The following is a 27044-nucleotide window of genomic DNA, read 5'->3' as shown; positions in this document are numbered from 1 at the left end:
TCTCTCTCTCTCTCTCTCTCTCTCTCTCTCTCTCTCTCTCTCTCTCTCTCTCTCTCTCTCGCCTCTTCAGTAAACCTACCACAATAGGTGGCTGGAGGCTGGAGCTAGGAGGAGCCTTCCTGGAGCTGGTTTAAAGGTAATTAGAATCTTGTCTCTTTAACTCAAAACTCCCTAGCGGTTTCTCACATCTCGAACCTTCATTCATGAAGCCAGCGCAGGTCACAGGCTTAACTGTGTGGCTCAAATAGGCAATATCTCTTCTCTTACAGTTCTGGAAGATAGAAGTGCAAGATCTAGGTGACAGCAGAGTTGTTTGCTGCTGAAGATTCCCTCCTTTCAAAATGACCTTTCCTCTGTGTGTGGAGAGATAGAGGGAGGGAGTGAAAGGGGGAGGGAGAGAGAGTGTGGGGGGAGAGATGGAGGTGGTATCTCTTATTATTAGCATATCAACTCTATAAGATTATGGCACTGTTTTTATTTAAGAGAGTGCTTTTTCACTGAATGCCACTGAATACCAGAGTCTTATTTAATAAAGGATTTTGATTTTTTTTTACCAAAAATAAAATAATTTTTTAATTAAAACATTGCATGATTTTTACATATGATTAGTCAAAACATTCCATGGTACCCATGAATATGTGTAATTTTATAGTTTAATGTATCTGCTACAATAAATTTAAAAGATCAAAGTCCATTTATTCTTACATAGGATTGCAAAATTTGCTGTTCAGTTTTGGGTACTTAGAAGATCTTTCCCACTTACTCAGGTTAGGTGCTGGATTTTCTGATCTCAAAGCTCCTTCAGTGTCAATGTGGTATTTTACATTTGGGTCTGTCAAACAGAGACAGACACTAAAATGAGATTAGGGTGGTGGAAGGAAGAGAGAGAGATCATTGTTTCCTAGAGGCAGTTGCAGATAAATATGCGGATGTGCTGTCTTAAGCAGCTTGTGGATGTACTTCCAGAAGTTCGACAGAAAAATTCATGCAGTACATCTTGTACTCAAGGCCATGTCAAATTGTAGGAACTTCACAGTTTTTAAGATCTGTTATGCCTTCATCAGTTGTCTTCAACAATCAACTGCATCATATTCTGACCTTTATAGATCCAGCTGTAATAAGCTCCTGATTCTCTATACTAAAATTCTCATTTCCCTAACCAAACTCTGACCAACACAGCATTTTATTCCAGAAGTGACTCCAGAAAATAGAAGTTCAAGTTCTAGAATCTGCAACTTGTTCTCTGTTCTGAAAGATTTGAAGGCAGCAGTACTTGCATTGATAATGGAAAACAAGACTGGTATTTAGTGGTATTCACTAGAAAAAACACTCTCTTAAACACACACATTGAGATGCCTACAATTAAGTACTTGCAGAAGCAAGGTAGTGGGAGACCTCCTGGATCATGAATGAACAAGAGGGAAAACAAAGAGTTTAAGAACTCTGGGTTTGGGGTTTGTGTAATTTAAACCCTTGAATAATTTGCATGGAAAAAATTAACCAACATGAAATTTTAAATTCTCAGCTCATGGGTAGAGAGTTTTTTCTGATTACCCAGAGAAATCCCTAATTTCCTAAAGTTACAAGGCTGAGTTTTCTGATGCTAGACAAATTTGACCCAACCTTAGGCTAAACATCACTATGTATAAGTTTAATTTATGGCCTCCATAGATATTTTAAATTAAAGCAAACTTGTTGATCAGGAGAGATTTAGACTTGGAATTACAATGTGGACATATGAGTGGGTTCTGATGAATATTATGACCTTGAATTTACCCTTGAGTTTAATTAGCCAAAAGAAGTAGCCATTCTTCCCCACTCTAAATTATCTAGTCCTGCCTTATATCCCTATAATAATCTCACCTAACACATTAGCCTTTCCAGTAGATGCAAATTTTCAATCTAACATTCATTATTTTTGCCCACTTTTGGACTCATAACTAGATTCAAATTCCAACAGACCCAAAAGAATGACTACAAAAATTAACCTGATGGAATGCATCATATACACTGAAGAATGGTAGGTGTTTTGTTTTGTTTTTTCAGATATATCAGCACAGGCCTGATAAATATAAGTGAGAATAATTTCTCAGTGTATTATACCAAGAATGAAAAATAATTTATTGTTTGAACTGGTTGAATTTATTGATAATGGGACTTTCGTGGTTTGAATGTGTCCCCTAGAGTTGATGTGTTGAAAACTTATTCACTAATTAAGCGTTAATCACCAATTAAGAGAAGATTGTATTGAATGTTCACTACAAGATAAAGATTAGAGCCAAAGATACTGTCATTGCAAGAGCCATTAGACTTGACTGTGATTATAAAATTCAGTGTTACAGGTATTTGTTAACCATCAGAAACAACTTGAGCTTGATCATTGTAATGGGCAATAAGTCTAGCAGTAATCAGAATATTTTGACTCATGGAGATCTTTGGTAGTAGATAACATCAGATTTGAAACAGATGAGCACTTTAGTAAAATCAAGTGAGAAAATGTTGTGGCTTACCCAATTTCCAGACTTGAGCAAATTCACTGACCTATCTTAAGAAAAGTGATTCAACTTGATTATTGGTTCAATTCTGAGTTTGTATTTCTATGTTAGCTTTAAAGATACCTACTCCAATTACAACCCTCTGTGGAAAACATGAATGCCTAAAGGAAATTTAGGGTCAATAGTTTGTTTATAAAGGAAGTTTCACATTTTGTACATTCTCATCTCTTTCATCTGAAGCTGATATCATTCTTGGAAACTGAAATCCCATCCTTGTTCCCCATGTTAAAGATTAAATACCCAAGAAATGCTGAGGCAAGCATAGAAAGCAAGCTTTATTTAAGAAAGAGAAAGACACAGAGATAGCAGACTTCTCCAGAGAGAAACCTGGGCCCAGTGCTAAGTGTCCATGGGAGTGGCTGTGTCTTGCCTTTTTATAGATCTTAGATTTCCTCTTCCTCTCTCCACTTCGTCTTTCTATCCTGCTTATGGACCCAAAGGCAGTAAAAGATCACCCCAGGTGTAATCCTTAGCAAATCCTTGTGTCCTTTTCCTTGAATAATTAGCCCTCATCTTTTAGACCCATCATTTATTATCTATGCTGACCTCCTGTCCTTTGCTCCTGTCTCAAAACTACTATCATGGCAATATGTGACTTAAAAAAAAATGGTGTAATCTATAGTTGAGAAGCTATGTGCTTTGTTAAAACCCCAAGGATTCTATTAGTAAATAAAATAAAAGAAAAATGGGTAATAAAGGAAAAATAGTAGCATCCACTGCAACCTTTATAGTACCCTTTTTTAAATTATTTTGGACTGAAATTAATATAGGTTAGCAGCTTTTTTCCCCCCAGTAGTACTACCAATTTCTGCCTGATTAATATAGGAAATATATTTAGAATTCCAAACACCAAATATTAAAAGATACACATTCTTTGCAAGTATATTCACAATATTTCCTAAAATTAACCATGATTTTTGCCATAAAGCAACTCAGTAAATATCAGAGGAATAAAATGATAGAAATTAATCTGTTTGATCATAATGAAAGAAGCTAAAAATCAATAATAAGAGATGATTGAACAAAATTGTTTTTTTCAAATTTAAAATCACCACCCTTGAAAGAATAGCATTTCTTTGTATTTCATTGCAACTGGAGTTATCATTACAGATTTATGGTAGGCATGCATGCTGTGTGTGTGTGTGTGTGTGTGTGTGTGTTCTCTATTTCTTACTACCTTTATTTCCTGAAGAAGCCTAAAAACAATCTTTGCCAATGACACTTCAGCATCCAGTTCTTGGTTTCTAAATACAATTCTCCACCAAAATGAATCAAGAAATAGCTGATTTGGGTTATGTGTATATGGTAAAATAAAAGCTGAACCTGGTAATTGTTTTTGCACTGGAAATAAGGAAGCACATAAAAGATTATAAATATAAGTTCAAAGGACACAGGACTAAGCTTACAGGCACTTCTGCTGGGCAATTTTGGGGAAATTCAAACAGCACTATTAATATCCAAATAATCACTCACTGAATAAAATATAAATTCACAATATCATACAGGTAGCATAAATATAGAAGTAGTGTGAAAAAGAAAGGTATTTTTATAGTAAAATGGAAACTAATAAGTGTAATAGGATTGCTGAAGTCAGAAAATAATCAAGAAAGCGAAAATATTCAGTGAAATTCTGATGAGAAATACAGTACTGAATTATTCTTATAGTTCTTTCCAGGAAGTGACTTTTAAAAAAAATAATGTCAGAGAGAAACTTGAAAGATACTGCTTGAAGTGATTAATGTCATCATCCATTATGGAAATCATATGCTTTCTGAAATGACTCACTGGGAAGGGTATAATATTTAAGTGATCACCACGTCCCAAATGCATAAGCTAAATGCAGTCATGAAGAAACATCAGAAGAACATAAAGTATGAAATGTTCTACCAACCAACCAACCTACTTTCTGCAAAAATATTAAAATGAATAAATAAATGCTGAGAGACAAATCTAAGCTAAAAATTCCTGAAGAGATATGAAAATAAAATGCAATGTGTGATCTAGGATTAGATACTGATGAAAGATACATTAAGTACTGGCTGATCTTAGATTTTTTGTTATATTATTACATTTTGTTTTTAATAATTGTATTGTGATTAAGATTCCTAGGAAATCAATCATTAATTATTTGAAGTAAATATTATTAATACTTTGTATTTTTTTCATACCAGGGGTGGAACCTAGGGGTGCTAAACTGTTGAGTCATATCCCCAGCCCTCCCCCTTTTTTTGTATTTCCTAGTTTGATAGGGTCTTGCTAAGTTGTTTGGGCCTCCTGGAGTTGCTGAGGCTGAATTTTAGATTCTCTTGCCTCAAATTCTCCGCTCACTGTGAATAACAGGCATATACCACTGCCTCTGGCAATACTTGCATTTTTATTATCAAACTATTCATATGATAACATACTGTAGGGAGTAATAAATGGAGAAAATATTAAAAATTGGTGAGTTTGTTTAAAAAGGTTTTTGTAAGTTCTTTGTATTATTCTTGAAAATTTTCCATAAATTTGAAATCATGTTGTTTTAGAGTGATTCAGAGAACATTACCCTAAAAAATACAAAGATGATTATTAAAAATAAGTAGATGTCATCAAAGTAACCTGATAGATCTGTATAACATTAGATTAGTGGAAAGAAGGCAGGTGCGTGAATAACAATTAAAATGGCAATATGAATAAAACAATGCTTTGAATAGAAACACATTAAAAGATTATTATGTACAGGTCAAGCTCAGTTAAGAATCTTAAGTACAGAAATGTTTAGTATTTATGTAAAAACATGTATCAAAGTAATAACTGTGAAAGCGGATGACAAAACTGATTAAATAAATCAGAATAAACATGTTTGTAGAAAGAGGTTTGAGGTTAGAGAATGAAGAAAGAAAGTAAAATAAAAAATAACAAAAAATAAAACCAGTAAGTGGTGTTGCATAATATTATAGTATCTATCATAAATCTATGGATGTAGTTAATTAAAATTTCTTTGCATTTAAAACAATTTTGAAACATAAAGACAACAAAATGTGCAAATGTGTCTGTTCAATTGAGATAGATTACAAAAATAACAGGTTGAATATTTACCACAGAAGTTCCCCAATGTAGTTTCCTGCCTAAACTCCTCACTCATTCATACCCACTGCTCTGGATCATGAAAGAATAGCAAATAACCTCAATTAAATAAACACGGCACACATACCATGCTATGGATATTTATATGTAAATGCACCTAATAAAATGCATTGTTTCATGTAAGGTGACAAATGAATTGGCATCAAACATATTACTGGAAAACATTTTGGGCTAATAACATAAAATCTTTCCTAGGTAATAATGCAAAAACAATGATAAACTGTCTATGGAAGAATATTTAATTTTATTCAGTTTCCCTAAATTTTTTAGGTGTTTTTAAAAATTATTTAATAATAGTTAAGTAGATGTGGTTTCTTCATCTTGGAAACCTCTCAGGCATACTTAGGGGTCATTTTGTTGTTAATTCTAAATTTATTTATATTTTAAATATATTTTGTTAGTTATAATGCAGTAGAATAGTGTTGGATACATTGTGAAGACCATTGTAAAACAATTCTGCAGGGAAAAGGATGTGGATTCACTGTGCGTTGGTGACATGTAACAAAGAACAAACAAATCAGAAACAAATCAGTCATCAATGACATTTTTATCCTGACCTAGCTTTTGTCAATGTTATAAAAATTGCAGAACATTGGAGACTTGGACCCCATAAGGCTGTGAGCATCCAATTTCTCTTTTGTAGTATATTTCTACCTCATTTTGATGTATTTTAAATGGACTATGTTTCAGTTTCCAACTGCTGGGTATCTTACAAGAGTGAAATTCTCATACAATGTTTTCAAAAGACTCAAACAACTTCAGTGATTATGTAGGCTTCACAGTTTGTGGGATAATAAGTTGGAGTTTATCACTGCCAGAATTTCAAATGAGTGAACTTCATTTAGGATTGAAGAGGTCAGTAATTCAAAATGTTCTGTTTCAGTTGGAGAAGAAAGGTAGATAGCAAAGAGAGTCCCTGTAGACTCTGTGATCAAGCAGAAAGCAGAGGATGAAAATTAGGAAGGCTGCAAATCTAAGGAGCAGTAGCATTTCCAAAAAGAGAGAGAAATAAAATAGAAATAAAGGTTGGAAAAAAGGCTGTAGTTTAAAGGTACCCAGGAGAAATTATCCTGGAGTTTTGAGTGATGATCCTTTCATGAGCAACAGGAAGTTGAGTAATATACTTTCATTTGCCATTGTAACCATAATTACTAGCCTATCTACCTTCTGCATTCCAATAAGAGAAAAGACGCTTAGATTATTTTTGTTAGTTTTATTCTAATTGTTACAGAAATCAAAGGAATTCAATACCAGTGTTTCTTTGTGTTATAGGCCAAGATAAAGGCATTTAACTGTGATGAATAAATTAGGGTCAGGTAATTTGGTTAGTTGTGTTTTTAGCAAGACATACTGACAAATTGCTTCATCAAGAAGTGTAAATCTACCAATAACAACCCATATTAATTATTAGGTATCTTGACTCAAGCTATAGAAATCAGTTCAAAAAGAAAGCAAAGAATTTATCACTTGGGAATTAAAACCTCTTAACCCTTATAAGGAGAGCCATAAGGGGAGATGGAGGAAACGATAAAACACAAGAGAAAACAGGATTTTGAATTGGAAAAACATTGGTCAGTGCATTATTTTTGTGTTTTAAGTTAGGTTACTTAAATAGTTTTTATTTTTTTGTTCAAAACTTATATACTTCTACCACTTCTTTCATATTCATAAGTTCTGTCAAACAATGATAGATAACTTTTAGCATTAGTTTAGCATTAGATAACCATTTTAGTTAGCTATTCTATTTCTGTGACCAAAAGACCTGATAAGAACCACTTTAAAGCAGGACATTTTTATTTCAGCTCATGGTTTGAGAGATTCAGTTCATGATGAGCCCAGGCCATACTTGGCTGACTCCATAGCTCTGCATCCAAAGTGAGGCAGAACTTCATGGTGGAAGATCATGTTGAAGGAAAGCAGCTCCAGATATGGCAACAGGGAAGCAGACATGGGAACTCAGCACGACACAAATGTAAGCTCCAAAGGCATGCTTCAGGGATCTGCTTCCTCCAGCTACATCCTACCTGCCCGTATTATGCCCAGTTAATTCATATCGTGGATTAATCCATGTACTAGTTTGCACCACTCATAACCTAATCATTTTGTCTCAGAAAATTTTTACATTGTCTCACACATGAACTTTATAGTAGTTTCTAGGTAATAGAGAATGATTGAGATAACTTTATGATTTAAACTTTAATATAACTTGCTGTCAATTTACTAGGATCTGTGGGGGTTTGAGGTAAATAACTCCCTACTAACATGGGAGGAGACATTCTTTTCAGGCAGTGAGAAATTGTATAGTTGTCTTAACCTGAACACTTTCATGGAGGACCCCCAAGATTCAAAGAATAGAACTAATTTTAATTTCTCCTTCCTATTTTAAAGTTGTCTAACAGCATATGGTATTGAAAGCTATTCATTCTTGGTGCTTGAAAAACTGAATACCCACATGCACAAAACCCTCACCCTAACTTGAACCCTCTCTTACACTCTATATAAAAATCACCTCAAAAAGGATCAAAAACCTTACGGTAAGACTGGAAACTTCGAAAATACTAGAGGAAAATGTAAGGAAACACTTCAAAATATTAGTACAGGCAATTGAGTTTCTGAATAAGACTCCATATTCATAGGAAGCAAAACCCAAAAATTAACAAATGGGATCACATCAAATTAAAAATGCTTTCACACAGCAAAAAAAGAAATCAACAAAACAAAAAGACAACCTACAGAATGGGAGGAAGTATTTACCCACTAGTCAGAGGGTTAATATATAAATAACTAAACAACAACAGAAATATAAGTAACTAATTTAAAAATGGTCAATTTGAATAAATAATTCTCAACAGAAAAATATAAATGACAAATAAATTTATGAAAAAGTGCCCAATATCATTAGCCATCATGAAAATGCAAATCAGAACTACATCTCACTATTGTTATGTTAGAATGGTTATTATTAAAAAAAAACAAAAATTAACAAATGCTGGTTAGGAAGTAGAGAAAAATGAACATTTATACACTGTTAGTAAGAATGTAAATTAGAATTGAAACTGAAAAATATTACAGACTTGCCTTCAAGAACAGAGATCATCAATCAAAAATAAATAAATAAATGAGCTATTGGAAGATCTGTAGAGAAAGGAGAAAAGTGGGAGGGAGGAAGAGAGGAAACCAGTGGAGAATGAACTGAAGTAAATCAAATTCCATTCATGTACTATTTTGTCAAAATGAAAACTACTATGTATAAATATAATTCTCTAATAAAAAGAAAAAACCTGAAAGTAAAATTACCATATAGCTATCTTACTTCTGGGTATATATTCAAAGAAAATTAAGTCAATATACAAAAGAAGTATCTGTATGCCCAGGTTTCTTGTAGTACTTTTTAGTACTTATTAAGCTAAGTTGTGAAATCTACCTAGGTATTCATCAACAGATTAATGGTCAAAGAAAATATGTTACATAGACACAATAGAGCATTATTCAACTCTGAAGGAGAAAAAAATCCTGTCATTTGCAGGAATACATTGATTAATATATGGAATTTTGTTAATTGAAACAAGTCAGAGAAAGAGAAGAATCCATGTTCTCTCTCGTATATGGAAACTAAAAAATGAAGAAGAAGGGGAAGAAGAAGGAGGGGGGAAGAGAGAAGAGGAGAAAGAGACCCGGAAGTAGAAAAGGGATTACTAGAAATTTGGAAGAACACCAGGAATAGAGAGAACAAGATTAGGAAAGTATGAATAGAAATGATCAATACATGACTTACACGTGTATAAATATATCACAGCAATTTCCATTAATTTGTGCAATTAATATGCTTAATAATAATAGAAATATAAAAAGAAAAAAAAAGAAAGTTGTCTATATGAGAAGACAAGGGCTACAGAACTATTGGAAACTTTAGTTTTAGAATACCTATCTTGAAGCCACTGATCTGTCTTTTTCTTCTATATGACCAGGAGAAAGTTTTTTTTTTTTAAAGAAATAATATATTGTGAGTATTTGAAATGTATGTGAGATGCAATAATTCACAATTGATTAAACATTGTCTTTATTTTTAAGATAGAAAAGTGCACACAAAATTCATATATATAATAAAGTTTTATATATATGATATGTAAATATATATAATTTGCATATATAATATATATCTTATATATAAGGTTTTTTAGGTGAACATACAGATTCTTTCAGTACTTGCTTTATTGTTGCACATCTTTATAGAATGACATATAAATACATACACATAAAGCTTGGTAACTTGATATTTCCCTAAACTATGTTCAAAGGATATATTTCCACTTGGATTTATTTCAATTTTGGAAAACTTGCATTTAATTACATTTTGTGGTTTAAAACTGTTTATCTTGTTATTAGTTAACAAAATGTAAGTAGGTTAAAAATATTTAACTGTTGTAAAAATGCTACAAAATATTTTTATGACTTGGTAATTAGGAAGCTTCTCATATAGACCATACCATTGAAGTTCAGAAGATCTCAGGTATGGCTACATTAGACTCACTCAAGTATTCTCAACAAATCCCTACTGGTAAGCCATGCCTTACTGCTACCCAAAGAGAATCCTGAGAAGTTTCTATATGTTCCTTATTTTTGAGTTTTAGGGATTACAGTTAAGCTAGTAGATAAATCATTTAAGGAAATATTCAATAAATCAATTATAATTACTCCCAATTAACACTAACAAAAATCATGGTTATACAAAAAGTATTATTCAATAATGAGTTTTGTTTATATATTAGAAGTGTCTAAATACTGTTTTGCATTTATATATTTTGCTTAACTTGAAACATAAAAAGATAATAAATCATGAATCATGTTTTACTTTACTACAATCCTTGTGAAAATAAAAAGAAGACAAATTTTTCAAAAATTTGGTCTTTTAGAAATATTTTTACTTCTTGCCTATGTCTCTGTGTATCTCCAAGAAAAAAACTATATTTGGTTAGTATAACTTGCTTTCTCCTTCATCTTTGCATCATCTTTTTTTTAGTGCATTATAGTTACGCATAATGTTCAGATTCATTTTGATATAATTGTAAAAGTATGGAATATGATTTATTTCAATCAGTCCTCAGTACTTTGCTTTTCTCTCTAGTCCTCCCACTATTCACTTTTCTCTACTTTGGAAATATACACACACACACACACACATACACATATACATGTATACATATATACACACACATACCATATACATATACATACATACACACATTTTTAAAAATATTTTTTAGTTGTTGATGGACTATTATTTCATTCATTTATTTATATGCACTGCTGAGAATTGAACCTAGTGCCTCCTACATGCTAGACAAGCACTCTACCACTGAGCCACAACCCAGCCCCTATTTACAGTTTTTTTTATTAGACCTTTATCAATATACATAAAGGTAAAACTCACTCTGATATGTTCATATATGTACATAGAAACTTTTGGTCCTTTCAGTCTACCACTCCTCCCTTTAACATACCTCCTCCGTATTTTTCAGTCCTCTTCCTCTACTGAACTGATCTCTCTCCTATTTTCATGGGATTCCCTTTTATCCTTATTTATTTTCTAGCTTCTGCATATGAGAGAAAGGGCTCAACATCAGACTTTCTGTGGCTGGATTATTTCAATTAGCATGATGTTCTTTGATTCCATCCATTTACCAACAAATACCATAATTTCACCCTTAATAATGGCTGATTAAGAAGTCCATTGGGTATCTTAATCCATTCATCTATTAATAGTCATCTGGGCTGATTCAGTAATTTGGCTCTTGTGAATTGTACTGCTATAAATATTAATATGACTGTATTACCATAATATGCTGAGTTTTGAAGTTTATTTGGATAAATTCTGAGATGTGGGATAGCTCAGTTTTATGGCGATTCCATTTTCACCAACAATGTAGAAGCACAGCCTCTCCCCACATTTTTGCCTATCTTTCATCCTGAGCCACTATTTTAAGCAGGAAATTGAATCATGCCCACCCAGGTTATCAATGATAATTTCCCATCTTCAGATTATCATAGCTTTATATAACATCTATAAAATATGTTTTCGCCAACAATCAGAAGAATGCTTGATTGAATACTTAGGGGTGCAGCCTGGCCACGTTGACACATCAAAAAGACCATCCGAGAATTTGAAACTTACTTGTCCAGAAAGCAACTCAATGATACATTCTTAGTTTGACTTTTTATATGTTCTTCCCTGACATCCCAGTCCTTGTCCCCAGAACAATATCTTTACATAAAATAGCTGCACAAACCCTTGTTGTAGACTGTGATATGAGAGATCAGGAATAATGGAGTGATAATTGGAATCATGATTATTATCAAATTGAGATAGTATCATAGAGGTCTTAGAAAGATCTTGTTCAGATAAGATTCTGGAGGTGAATTACCCACAGATAAGATGGAAGTAAAGATTCAGTCAAATGGATTCCACTGTGATTGATGGAAGTAATATTGATGATAATACTAGTGATCCTTAGCATGAAGAAGCATAGACATTACCAAGAATTTCACTAGCAGAACATTTCAATAAGATTTGATTAATTTCCTGTGCCTGTCATGGTAAATTACCACAAACGTGTTTAAAACAGCACAAATGTATTCTTTCACAGTTCAGAGGGCAGCAGTCAAAATCAAAGCACTTGAGAAGCTGTCGTTTCATCATCATGGGACCCAGGATAGAGAGTGTTCCATGTCTCTCTTAGCTTCTGGTGCCTACCAACAACCATGGCCTATAGCTTTCATCTTCACTTCACATTCTCTTTTATGTATGTCTTACCTCTGTGTATCTCTCCCAAACAACATTTATGTGTCTCATAAGGACACATTATTTTAGTTAAGGCCCAAAAGGTGATCCAGGATAAATATTCTCCTAATTCCCTAATTTAATAACACATTTTGTCATATAAATCAATAGTGACAGGCTCAAGGGATTACAATATGGACAAATATGTTTGAGGTAGACATTTAGCACTCTGTAGAGGATGAAAAATTATTTTATAATAATTATATTTGAACATTAGAGGAACAATAGGAATTATAAAGATTGGAGTTGAATGACTTGAGATTGGTTTTAGAACACCTAAGAGGAAAAAAAATAGGCTATAATAACAAACTGTCAATAAAAGATTTAAAGAGACCCTTGTCACCTACAGCCATTTAGCTTCAAAAGATAACAACTGCACATCTTTGAATATCCAAATATAGGATTCTGGTAGAAATGAAGAAGAATGCTGATATGTAGAATGGGGAGATTTGTGTCAACATAAATGAGAATTATGAATCACCAAATACCAACCAAACAAGAGAAAGAACTCTTCTTCCTCTTATTAAGACAACAGTTTTCTCTCACCTAAAAGCCTTTTATGGCAGTTGTTTCAAAGATGCTGCTAGTCCCCCTTAACATTTCTATTTCCAATTTAATTTTGTCTGACAAGCCCAATTTAGGAATAAGCACAACTTCACTATGTTCCCAGGTTGGTCCTAATAGAAATTCTTTGTATGAGGGTGATAATATATTCACTGATGAGGGTATATGAAGCCATTAATACAGGTCAGCATGAAATAAACACATAGGCCTATGGAATAGAATAGAGATCATAGAGGTAAAACTACATATTTATAGTGAACTGCTTGTTCACAAAGGTGCTGAAAATAGACCTTGGAGAATGCACAAAATAAAAATTATGCCAGGAAATTTGGATATCCACATGCAGAATGAAACTAGACCCCTATCTCATCAGTTACAAAAATCAACACAAAATAGATTAAAGACTTAAACATGAGACCTGACACTATGAAACTACTGAAAGACAGCATCATTAAAATGCTTTAGGTCATTGAAGTAGGACAGGATTTTTTTGTAGAATACCCTAAAAGCACAGGAAACAAAAGAAAAATTATTCAAATGGGATTATATCAAACCAAAAAAACTTCTGCCTAACAAAAGAAACGTGTACAGAGACAATCTACAGAATGGGAAAAAAGTGCAATAAATACATAAAAAATGGGTTGATATTCAGGATATATAAATAATATATGTATCCAGAAACCTTGAAAAACAAACAATCAAAAATCAAATGCAAAACCAAACAGCTGATTTTTTTATAAAGGTATGATATCTTTTTAAAATATTTATTTTTTATAATTTTAGTGGACAAAATATTTTTATTTTTTATTTTTATGTGGTGTTGAGGATCAAACCCAGCATCCCGTGCATGCCAGGCAAGCACACTACCACTTGAGCCACATCCCCAGCCCCAAATAGCTGATTTTAAAATGTATAGTACAGCTGGGGATATAGCTCAGTTGGTAGAGTGCTTGCCTTGCAGGCATAAGGCCCTGGGTTCAATCCCCAGCACCACACACACACACACACACACACACACAAAAAAAAAAAATGTATAATAGATTGTAAAATAGATTGTTTCTTTTGTTGAGAACACTTTTAGTTTGAATCCATCCCACTTACTGATTTCTGATTTTACTTCTTGAGCTTTAGGGGTCTTGTTAAGGAAAAGAAAATATGTGAAGAAAGAGCCTATAGAATGGGGGAAAATCTTTACAACAAGCACCTCAGATAAAGCATTAATCTCTAAGATATATAAAGCACTCAAAAAACTTAACACCAAAAAAAAAAAACCTCAATAAATGGGATAAGGACTGAACTGAACAGATACTTGACAGAAGAAGAAATAGAATCAACAAATATATGAAAAAAATGTTCAACATCTCTAGCAATTAGAGAAATGCAAATCAAAACTACTCTGAGATTTCATCTCACTTCAGTATGAATGGCAATTATCAAGAATAAAGGAAACAATAAATGTTTGCAGGATATGGGGAAAAAGGTTCACCTATACATTGCTGGTGGGAAAGCAAATTGGTGCAACCACTATGAAAAACAGTATGGAGACTCCTTAGAAAACTCAGAATGGAACCACTATTTGACCCAGCTATACAATTCCTAAGTTTATACCTAAAGAATTTTAAATCAGCATACTACAGTGATGTGGCCATGTCAATGTTTATAAGCAGCTCAATTCACAATAGATAAACTATGGAACCAACCTAGGTGCCCTTCAATAGATTAATGGATAAAGAAAATGTGGTGTATATATATACACATACATACAATGTGGTGTGTATATATATATATATATATATATATATATATATATTTGATGGATTATTACTCAGCTTTAAAGAAGAATGAAATTATGGCATTTGGCTGTAAATGACTGGATTTGAAGAATAGCATTCTAAGCGAAATAAGCCAATCCCCAAAAGACTAAAGATGAATGTTTTCTGTGATATGCGGATACTGATTCACAATAGGGGGTGGTGCTAGGGAAGACTAGAGTTACTTTAGATTAGGTAGAGGGAAATGAAGGTAGGTTAGGGGATATGGGCATAGGAAAGATAATAGAATTAAACAGACATTATTACTTTATGTACACATATGATTGAATGATCAATGTGATTCTACAACATGTACAATCATAAAAATGAGAAATTATACTCCATTTATGTATGATATATAAAGTGCATGAATGCATTCTACTGTCATGTGTAACTAATTACAATAAAAATAATAAAAGATATTTTTAAAAATGTATAATAGATTCAGACATTTCTCAAAAGAAGTGGTTAGCAGGTCTATGAAAAATACTTGACACCATTAATCATCAGGGAAATAGAAATGACACCACAATAAGATCACCTCACTCCAAATAAAGATGGCTATCATCAGAAAGAGTAAAAATAACAAGTACTGATGAGGATATGGAGAAAAGGAAACACTTATAAACTGTTAGTTGGAAATGTAAATTAGTATGTCTAATGTAAAGATAATATAGAAGTTCAATAAAATTTACATAGAACTACCATAGGATGCTGTAGTACCTCCCCTGATGTATATACAAATGAAGTCAAATTATTCTGTCAAAGAGACATCTGCACTCCAACGCTCATTGCATCATGATGCACAACAGGTAGAAAATGGAAACAGCCTAAGTGTCCACCAATGATGATAATGATTATAAATGCACCATGGAATACTCTTCTGTCATAAAAAATAATAAATTCTTATGATTTGTGACAACATGGGTGGAACTAGAAGTCATTATACTAAGTGAAATAAGCCAGCCACAGGAAGACAAGTAGTGCGACCTCACACATATGGGTAATCTAAGTTAATATCATCAAAGTGAAGAGTAGCATGGTAGTTACCAGAGGCCTGGGACAGTAGTGGGAAGGAGGGACAAGGAATGAGGAAAAGTTGATGAATGGGTATTAAGTTACAGTTAGGAACAAAAAGCTCTGGAGCAGTTTGGCACAATACACTGATTATAGATACCAATAATGTACTGAAAATTTTAAAAAGCTAGAAGAATGGCTTTTAAAAGGCTTTACAACAAAGGAATGAAAAATGTTTGAGGAGATAAATATATCAAAACTAAACACTGCAATGTATATATTACATGATCCCCTATTAATATGTACAAACTCTATGTAACAGTTAAAAATAAAAGGTAAAACTAAATGTAATCAATGATTTTAAAAGTAAAAGAAGCTCAGTATCCCAAGATTGGCAGTAGAAACTATTCTCCCTTTTATGAATGATACTGTATTTTCTGAACCCAGAGACTAAAGATAGCATTTAATCATAAGTTGGAAAGAATAAGAAAAAATATAATGTGAGGATGGAGTGTCTTGACCTACAGGGTCACATTGTTTCTAAAAGTGAGGTATTTAATCAACTAGAGTTTTACTAGTCCACTATAAAAGACATAAACCTACTATCCTTTTATAGAAAACTCTATAGTTTCAAATATCTTTTGAGAAATGGTAACTGAATTATTAAAATGATAGTATATAAAAGTAGAATATAAATTAATATTAAAGTTAAAATTATTTTATTGCCTTGAAATTATTTTATGCTGAAGACATGTACAGATAAGACAAGATATGGAGAGTGCTTCTGCAATCTAATACATAATATGATTCTAAAGATTGTATGATTTACACTTTGTACAATTTTGAAGACAAGTCACTTTTTCTATATCTCTTCTCCCAACATCCCAAGGAGTTTTCTGACATCTGTAACAATGAACCCATAAATCTTCTGTGAATTTAGCTACTGGCTGTTTAAGGAAAAAAATGCTGATAAAAGAATTTATTCTTTCAAAATTTGCAAGTAAAGAAATGAATCATTTCAAAACTTTACCTTTGGTAACCTTTGAGAATGTTTATTGCTGATAAAAACCTTTTTATCTTAAATTTATAATACATCTTAATCAGGTTTTAAAATCTTCTCCCAAAATACATTAAGTACATTCAAAGAAAGGAGAGTAATCTAACCATAAGTTCTAGAAAATTTCCTACAAATAAATGCAGTTATACATATTTTAAGTGAAAATTACCTAAGCTTTGAGTAAACACTGATAATTTTCACATTTGAAAACAATCTATATTGCCTGGTATGTTAATTTTTATCATTAATGAGAAGAGTATTATGCTCTAATTAATTTTATAATTAAAGGGACGGTATTTAACATGTCAAATAATCTAAAAATATGAAAGGGAGATTTCAAATAGAATGTATTATCATAATACAAATTGTCTATCATTAACATAAGCTAACGCGGATCGGTTGATGCTTATTTAAGGTAGACATTTTAATTGCTGGAAAAGAATTTCCTCTTTGAGGAGAAACTGAATTTTATGAAGTGATGCAAGAAATCAAAGGTAAGTGCATCAATGTTTTCTCCATTAAGAGAGACACTCCTTAATGTTTGTGCTAGTATCTGTTTCTGAACAGATTTATAATCTGCTGCTGTGATTCTGGGCAATTCTAGTCTACAGGTCTTAGTATCCAGTGAAGGGATGATTGCTCCCAGCTATACAATTATATTTACCTAAATTCAAACTAATACTGCTACATTACAATCAGTGTTCCCCACAGTATTATTGAAAAACAGAATAAAATGTATGTGGTCACTGACTCTCACTAACTATGGCAAGAAAAAGGGCTGGTCTGAAGGAGGTTCAAATATACTTTTCAAACACCAATTTTTTATGCAATGTGGAGTACTTCACAGTATTTCCATAAATAAAGGCAAAGATGAGTAGAAAAAACCTGATCCATTAACATAGGAAGAGCATCTGCAGATTCGAGTTTTTACTATTTAAGAAGACTAATCTCTTCTTCGCTGTAATGTTGATAGGATTTGCTGGCTGTGGGAACTGAGGAACAGAGTGGCCCTGCACTTGGGTCAGCAATGGCAGGAGAGTATCCCTGGTTCTTTTTCTCAGTGGAAAAGAATAGGTCTATTTATTTTTTATTTATCTGAGGAAGAGAGGTTGCACATTACATGGGGCCATTTTCTATCTAACAAGATTGATATGATAAACAAACTGTAAATCTTCTTTTTCCTTTTGCTCTTTTTAATTATTTTTTCTTTTTTTTTTTTTTTTTTTTTTTTTTGCTTCCTTCCATTAAAGAGCTTCCTTTTGGGCTGGGGATGTGGCTCAAGCGGTAGCCTGCTCGCCTGGCATGCGTGTGGCCCGGGTTCCATCCTCAGCACCACATACAACCAAAGATGTTGTGTCCACCAAAATCTAAAAAATAAATATTAAAAAAATTCTCTCTCTCTCTCTCTCTCTCTCTCTCTCTCTCTCTAAAAAAAAGAGCTTCCTTTCTTCACTTTGTGTAAATCATGAAGAAATATAATTAGAGGATATTAAACTATAATTTCATATGTGCCACATAGATTGGGTTGGTTGTACTTTCTTCTCATGTCACCTGGAAATGAGCAGAGACACAGAGAATTTACAGAGGTAGCATCTTATGATGATAGCATTATAAACAGAAGATCCATAATTTCCTTCTGCTCAAACTCCTGGGTCAGCTCTATTTATTTTTCATAGTTCTAGTTGATTCCTCTTCCTTCAATCTTTTGACCATGTATCCTATATCCAATGAGTTATTTTGTTCATGATTGATTGATTGATTGATTGATTTTTGTAGAGTTGTGTATTTCCCAATTTTGGTCTTAAGTTCAAAACTCTCAGTTCTAATTTTCACGATAAGAAAAATTAAGAAAAGACCGGGCGTGGTGGTGTATACCTATAATCCCAGCGGATTGAGAGGTTTGGACAGGAGAATTGTGAGTTCAAAGCCAGCCTCAGTAATGGCGAGGCCCTAAACAACTCAGTGAGACTCTGTCTCTAAATAAAATACAAAATAGGGCTGGGGATGTGGTTCAGTTGTCGAGTATTCACTGAATTCACTGCCCATACCAAAGAAAAAAAAAAGAAAGGAAGAAAGGGAAAATTATTAGAAGAGTAAAAACTAGATAAACCTTAAAATAGTTAATGTTTTATGTACTATAAAATAGAAAAATAATTATTAGCTCATATTATCTATATTTTAAGGTTATTATGTAAAGTAAGACTAATAGGAAACAAAATGCTTTATTTTTAAGAAAACATAAATAATAAATAGTATTCTGATATGAAAAAAACAATTATTAACAATGTTTAAGTTTGCAACACTAATAAAATGCTAAGAAAAGGTGCCAAATATTATAATAATTTAGAAAATGATTTTTTTGTGTGTTTATATGTGTGTGTACACAAACTCAAACTTGTGGAGGAATAAATGGCTAATTTTGGCTTAATTCAGTTTATAATTCACAAGTCATTTCTCTTTTCTTGTTAGTAATTTCCATGTAGAAAGCTTTTTTAAGGTTACACCAAGAACATTTTCTCATTTTTTGACATAGTTAAATCAAAAAGTATAAAAGGGTCTTATAATTCATCCTTGAGTACTACTAGTTTTTGTATCTATGGAGATGGATGATAGAAATCACATAGGTACTTAGATATATCCTCATAGAAACATAGGGTCTCTGAGTCAGAGATTTCACAGTTGTATTTATTCACAACAAAGTAAGAGCAAGTAACATTCTAGCACTGGTTCCTGTGTTTGGGTTTAATAAAAAAAACAGAACCAGTATTGGCTCATGAGTTTATTTAGGCCAAAAAATGCCTGTGACTTGCAAACTAGAGATTCAGGAAACTTGGTGTTTCAATTCCAGTCTGAGTCCAAAAACCTCAGAAACAGGCAAAGCTATTCTGTGAATCTTAGTTCAAAGGCAAAACAAGACCAAATCCCCTGTTCAAACAGGCCAAGGGGGTGAGTTCCTCCTTCTTCTGATCTTTGTTCTATTTAGGCCATCTGTGGATTGAGTGACATCCCCCACACATATGAGAGGACAATTTATTTTCCTGAGTCTACCAGTTCAAACTCTAGTTTTATCTAGAGAAACCCTCAAAGACACATTCAGAAATACCATTCAATCTCAAACGGGGCATGAATATCCATATAATTTGTCACAAAAAAATTAACAATCACAAACATGGTGTGTTCAAGGAATTGATTCATTTTAAGTCATAAAATGCATAGGCACATGGTTGTCAATAGAATACCTTTATTGTCCTTTTGATTTGTATAGTATTTGTAGCAATTATGCCCCCTATTTCTGATATTAGTGATTTATTTCTACTCACTTTTTTATTTTTTGGTTATCCTGGATAGAAATTTTATTGATCTTTTCACAGAATCATTTTTTGTTGCTTAAATTTGCTTTATTATTTCTGTATTTCCAATATCCTTTTCCCATATTCTATTTTGTTAAATCATAATATGCTTGTTTGTTGTTGTTGTAGGTATGTTTGTTTTTCTATATTCCCAGATTGAAAGCTTAGGCCATTTATTTTAGATATTTCTTGTCTTTTATTTCTGAGCTGTTTAGAAGTGTTTTGCTTTCTCTAATAAGCATTGTAGCATCTTATAGCTATCATTCTACTGTTAATTTCTTGCTATATTTTGTTGTAGTCTCAGAATATGCTGTATATGATCCTTATTCTTTTAAGTTTGTTTTGATTAGGCTATGGCTTACCATGTAGTCCATCTCGGTGAATGTTTCTTATGAGCTTGAAAAAGCTATTCATTTTTCTGTTTTGAATGAATTTTTCTGTCAATGTCATTATAGCGTTGAATGATAGTCTTATTACAATGATCTATATCCTTACCAATTTTGTTTTATGAAGTGCACAGTCTTATAGAATTTTTCTTCTAGAATCGACACATTTTGCAGTATATAGTTGCTTTCTTTTTAAAATTAAATATTTAAAAAATTTCCTCTTGACTTTACTCACTTCTTTTTCCCTATTCAAATTGAACTTCTTTATCCCTGATATTCTTTCTTGTCTTTAGGTCTTATTTATTTATATTTCTTCATCCGTTTATCTTCAACTTACTTTTATCATTGTATTGAAAGCAGATTTCTTGTAGACAGCATATAGCTGAATCTTGTTTTTCTTATCCACTCTTGACAATTACTGTCTTTTAATTGCTATATTTAGACCATTCACAGTTAAAATGATTATTGACATTGTTAGATTAATATCTATTATACTTGTAACATTTTTATTCAGAGCTCTTATTTTTCTCCCTATTTTCTTCCTTGTTTAATTGTACTTGAGTTATTTATATTATTCTATCTTTCTCTACATATATCAGTTTCATTACTTTCATGCTTAATTTTTGCCCTGGCATTTACAATATGTATTTTAAACTAATATAAATTTATTTTCATGTACTTTATGACCTTTCTCAAGTAGTATAAATAATATTTTTAAGTTGTAAAGAAAATAGGCTTATTTTGGCTCATGATTCTGGTCCAGGGTTAAGGGTTTACATCTGGTGATGAACTTCTTGCTGGAAGATTTCAAACATAGTGCAGAGCATCCCATGGAAAGAGACAGGAGTGCACAAGAGACCTAGTCAAATTGGCTTTTATAGCAGACCTTGTCTGTCTCTTCAAGGTATTCCATCCCTAGACATCTAAAACTTTTCTCCACATTCTCCCAGAAAGTTCTCTCAATTACACTCCAATCATCTTTTATTATTTATAAAACTTATAATTATATGTGTGTATATGTGTATGGATTCTGTATGACAAAAAAAATATCTTTGACTCTACAAATAGGAATTTTTCCACACAGATCAGTGGTTCTCACTCTGAGAGCTATTCAAATATACTTGTGTCTTGATAAGTCTAGAAAGTAATTGATTTCTTTCACCATTTATAAAGAAAAGGACCAGAAACTACTATGTTTTTTATGAAACATTTTGGATATTAAAACGTGAAAGTAAAGTTATAAATTGGTGTTATATTGCAACACGGGATTTCCTTGAAACTAAATACTTTATACTTCAAAAATTACCATTAGTGTCAGGGGCAGTGTTGTTACTGCGGTGGCTCAAGCACAAAAGTCCACAAGTTTAAGGCAATTATGAGAAATTTAAGACCCTGTCTCAAAATAAAATAGAAAAGATTTGGGGTATTAGCTCAGTGGTAGAGTTCTAGCCTATCTTGCACAAGGCCCTTGGTTCAATACCCAGAATCACAAAAACAATGAATGAATATTAAAACGATACCATTAAGCATGCATAAAGGCAAACCACAGAATATCAATTATATTTGCAAATAATGCAACTCAAAAGAGACTTGCATTTCGAAAAGAGAACCATTGCAACCTAATAATAATAAAATGATCAAAACAACTAACATTTGACCAAACAATTTTAAAAATGGTTTCACCAAAGTTATAGGAATGGCTAATAATCATATAAAAGTTGTTCAACTTTGTTCTTATTGAAAAGTAATTAAAGCATAATGAGGTAAAATCTCACACCAAAAGAGCTATAACAAAAAGTACAGATATAATAAAATATTGATAAGATTTAGGAGAAAGTGAAACACTCATATATTGTTGATTGAAATGCAAAATAGGTCAGTTTCTTTGGCACATAATTTAGAAGTTTTTAAAATATTAAACATGCATGTCATTTATGATCCAGCAATTACACTTCTACACAAGAAAAATGGCAGCATAGGCCCCCATAAATACTTAGATGTGATAACTGAGAAGTCCTTACTCAAATAGTAAAGAAAGAAAGAACTGTCCATCAAGTGGAGATAGATAAATGTACTGTGGTATATCAGACAATGGAGGAATACTGAGCAATGAAAGAGTGAGGTATTAATACATGCTGCAATGTGGACAAACTTCAAAAACTCATTAACTGAATGAAGCCAGATTTTACAAACCACATATTGTATGATTTATAATACATATTGTATGATTTAATTTATATAAAATGTCCATAAAATGTAAATCTAGGTTATGAATACGTTAATACAAAAGGCAGTGACTGCAAATGGCAGATGAGCTCATTTTAGGGTGATGAAGTCATCCAGAATTAGATAGCAATGATGATTGCCATATGTAAGTTTACTAAAAATCATTGAAGTTTACACCCCAAATACCCAAAGTTTATCATGTGTAAGTTATTTTTAACAAACCTCTTACTAAGGAGTGGAGGCTTATGCTGAAAATTTGCACGTAGTATAATAATAATAAAAGTCCACATGCCCAACAGATATATAGTCAATATAAAATCATTACTACAACAAAAATAATTCCCTATCATATTTTCACAATCAGATATAAAATACAAGAGAAATTAACATCTTGGTCCCCTATATGGCAAATACTTTGTATAGAGATTTTGGAGGTACATGCAGCTACAGTCAACCACATATCTGCTATGTGTAATATGTGACGTTTGTGCAGTTCAGTTTATTTTTCTACAAAATGGAGATAATAATGTTCTTTTTTTTTTTTTTTTTTTTTTTTTTTTTTTTTTTTTTTTTTTTTTTTTTTTTTTTTTTTTTTTTTTTTTAAAGAGAGAGTGAGAGAGATAGAGGTAGAGAGAGAGAATTTTTTTTTTTTAATATTTATTTTTCTTTTTAGTATTTGGCGGACACAACATCCTTGTTTGTATGCGGTGCTGAGGATCGAACCCGGGCCGCACGCACGCCAGGCGAGCGCGCTACCGCTTGAGCCACATCCCAGCCCCGATAATAATGTTCTTCACATTTATTATTGAACATTGGGATGTAAAAGATTGACATAAAAAGCTACTTAAATGTAATAGTAAATCAATGCTAATTTTTTCATATTCTTCCAAAATGCAGATTTGTCAATTAGTTCCTAGAAGATTTCTTAGTGTCTTGAAACTGTGATAACAAATTAAGAACAATTGGGTGACTTTAAACAACAGAATTTCTCTGAGAATTTTAGAGACTAAAAGTTCAAACTCAAGTGGTTGGTAGAAGCATGCTTCCTTGAAAGCTCTAGGGAATGATCTTTTCTCACCTCTTCCAGGATTCTGGTGGTTGCTGGAAATCACTTGCATTCCTTAGTGGACAATCACCACATCTCAGCCTGCATTATCAGACAGTCTTCTCCCTTCTGAGGCTTTACATTGTTTTTCCTCTATGTCTCATATTTTCTTCTTTTAACGAAAATATTAGTCATTGGAATAGAGCACATCCTGATAACTTATGACCTTACGTTAACTTCATAATATCTGTAAGGACCCAATTTCTAAAGTAAATCATATTTGCAGGTAATGAAGGTCAGGAGTAGAATATACTTTTGGGGGAACACATCTCAACCCACAACATAGGCTAAAGAAAAATAGTGACATAATATTTGACTTGAAAAACAAATTTCTCGCATTAAAACCAGTTTCCAAAAACTAATCCATTGTGATCAAAATGATTTCCTAAAGGCTCTTTGAAAGTTATTCTCATTAAATTTTAAAATACATTAGAGTCATTAAAATTTGCTTTATATCCTGATATATGAACATTTCCTAAGGACTGGATTTTTTTTGTTGCCTCATATTTGGAGTTTGCAAAATCTAGTTATATAAAACAATAAATCTTTCTATTGTAATATTTAAATTATTTACATTTACACAATATCAGTTTTCCTGAAAACATTTAAGAGAGAGGATTTTACAACAATGTGGATATATTAAATTAATAAAATAAAACCTAAGAGGATTCAAAGAGTGTTAAGTTTTACTTGCTTCTAAGATGTTTTATTGTTTGCTGACAAATAAATTGATCATAAATACATGTACAAGACTGTATCATTAATTTAACAGGAAGGAATTTATCATGGTTTCATGTTTTGTATTTAGTTCAATGTAACTTCCATTTAGTTCCTAACATAGCTTTAGTTAACTAATGAAAATAAGGGTCACTGGATAATTTCCATTGAAAATTAATCAGAGAGAAACACTATAATTTTTAAAATTTCCTTTCAAAATATAAAACATTTAATTTGATTATAGATAAGTCTATTTCTACAAACATGCCACTTTTACACACTTTCAATATAAACACATTAAGATCAATTTATGTAGGTAAGTAATATAACCTAGACAATGATAATTCCTCAAATATATTAAAAAATGTGAAAGTTTTAAATAATTAGAAGCATGATGATATAAAAGCAATCACTCATTGATTTACAATTAATTTAAAAATGTTAACGTATTTCCCTATTTGAAAAAAAGACAACTCATGTACATTGATTTTTCATTCCTCAAAAGGTCAGCACTTGAAGCCTATGTACACTATCTATTCCATATTTTCTCTAAATATTATTAAACTGACAGCTGACAAACTTTTAAAGTTGTTTGGCATTTATCCATTAAAATATATACCTCTAGTTTTGAAGTGACCATTTTAAAACTGCTAGACAAAAAGTCTTTATCTCTCCTGTCTGTTATCATTCTCAACATCACTATCCTCAAGTTCAGTGGCAGTTGTCAAATTATGAAGCAATACACATGTAATGAAGCACATTAGGGAGAGATGTTTAGAACAAATCACCAGTGGCTTTGAAACTCCAGCTTACCAGACTTTCTCATCACAGCAGCAGACAGACATGTGCACAGGCTTGCCTGCACATACTGCTGAACTCCTAGCTGTTCAAACTGAGCACATTCAAAAAAGACAGCTCTATTTTACCAAAGATATTGTTCAGTTATGGTTTCAATAAATTGTACCAAAATAGTTCTAATACATCTTTTATATATAAGGTAGAATGTTATTGATCCAGTAATCTTTCTGGTACATTTTGTAGTCTCAAGTAAAAATCAATAGTTTATATTTAAAGAACATTGGTTTTGATGGATTTCTATACAACCTTGATGGGCCAATCTGCAATTCAGTTGTTCAGAGGCCTCCTGGAACTGCAAAAATCTCTTCCATGCAGAACATTTGCCTTATTTGTTGCTAAATATGTTTTTTTTAAACAAATCTTGTGCATATTCGTCATTTTGAATTAAATAAAAGCCATATTATGTAGTAAAATTAAAGACAAAGGAAAAGTAAACAACTGGCGCAAAATAGAATATCAAGAACAAATCTGTGTGTGTGTGTGTGTGTGTGTGTGTGTGTGTGTGTGTGTATGGTTTGTGACAAGAGTAGTCCTGGAAATATACATGGCCAATAAATGATTTTTTTTTATTGGTTGTTCAAAACATTACAAAACTCTTGACATATCATATTTCATACATTAGATTCAAGTGGGTTATGAACTCCCATTTTTACCCCAAATACAGATTGCAGAATCACATCGGTTACACATCCACATTTTTACATAATGCCATATTAGTAACTGTTGTATTCTACTACCTTTCCTATCCTCTACTATCCCCCCTCCCCTCCCCTCCCATCTTCTCTATCTACCCAATCTACTGTAATTCATTTCTCTCCTTGTTTTTTTTTTTCCCATTCCCCTCATAACCTCTTATATGTAATTTTGTATAACAATGAGGGTCTCCTTCCATTTCCATGGAATTTCCCTTTTCTCTACCTTTCCCTCCCACCTCATGTCTCTGTTTAATGTTAATCTTTTCCTCCTGCTCTTCCTCCCTGCTCTGTTCTTAGTTGCTCTCATTATATCAAAGAAGACATTTGGCATTTGTTTTTTAGGGATTGGCTAGCTTCACTTAGCATAATCTGCTCTAGTGCCATCCATTTCCCTGCAAATTCCATGATTTTATCATTTTTAGTGCTGCATAATACTCCATTGTGTATAAATGCCACATCTATTTTTATCCATTCATCTGTTGAAGGGCATCTGGGTTGGTTCCACAGTCTAGCTATTGTGAATTGTGCTGCTATGAACATCGATGTGGCAGTATCCTTGTAGTACGCTCTTTTAAGGTCTTCAGGGAATAGTCCAAAAAAGGGCAATAGCTGGGTCAAATGGTGGTTCCATTCCCAGCTTTCCCAGGAATCTCCATACTGCTTTCCAAATTGGCTGCACCAATTTGCGGTCCCACCAGCAATGTACAAGAGTACCCTTTCCCCCACATCCTCGCCAGCA

The sequence above is a fragment of the Marmota marmota genome, unplaced genomic scaffold, assembly GCF_001458135.2.
Source record: "Marmota marmota marmota unplaced genomic scaffold, marMar, whole genome shotgun sequence".
NCBI lineage: Eukaryota > Metazoa > Chordata > Mammalia > Rodentia > Sciuridae > Marmota > Marmota marmota.
Note: the sequence above shows the minus strand (reverse complement) of the source record.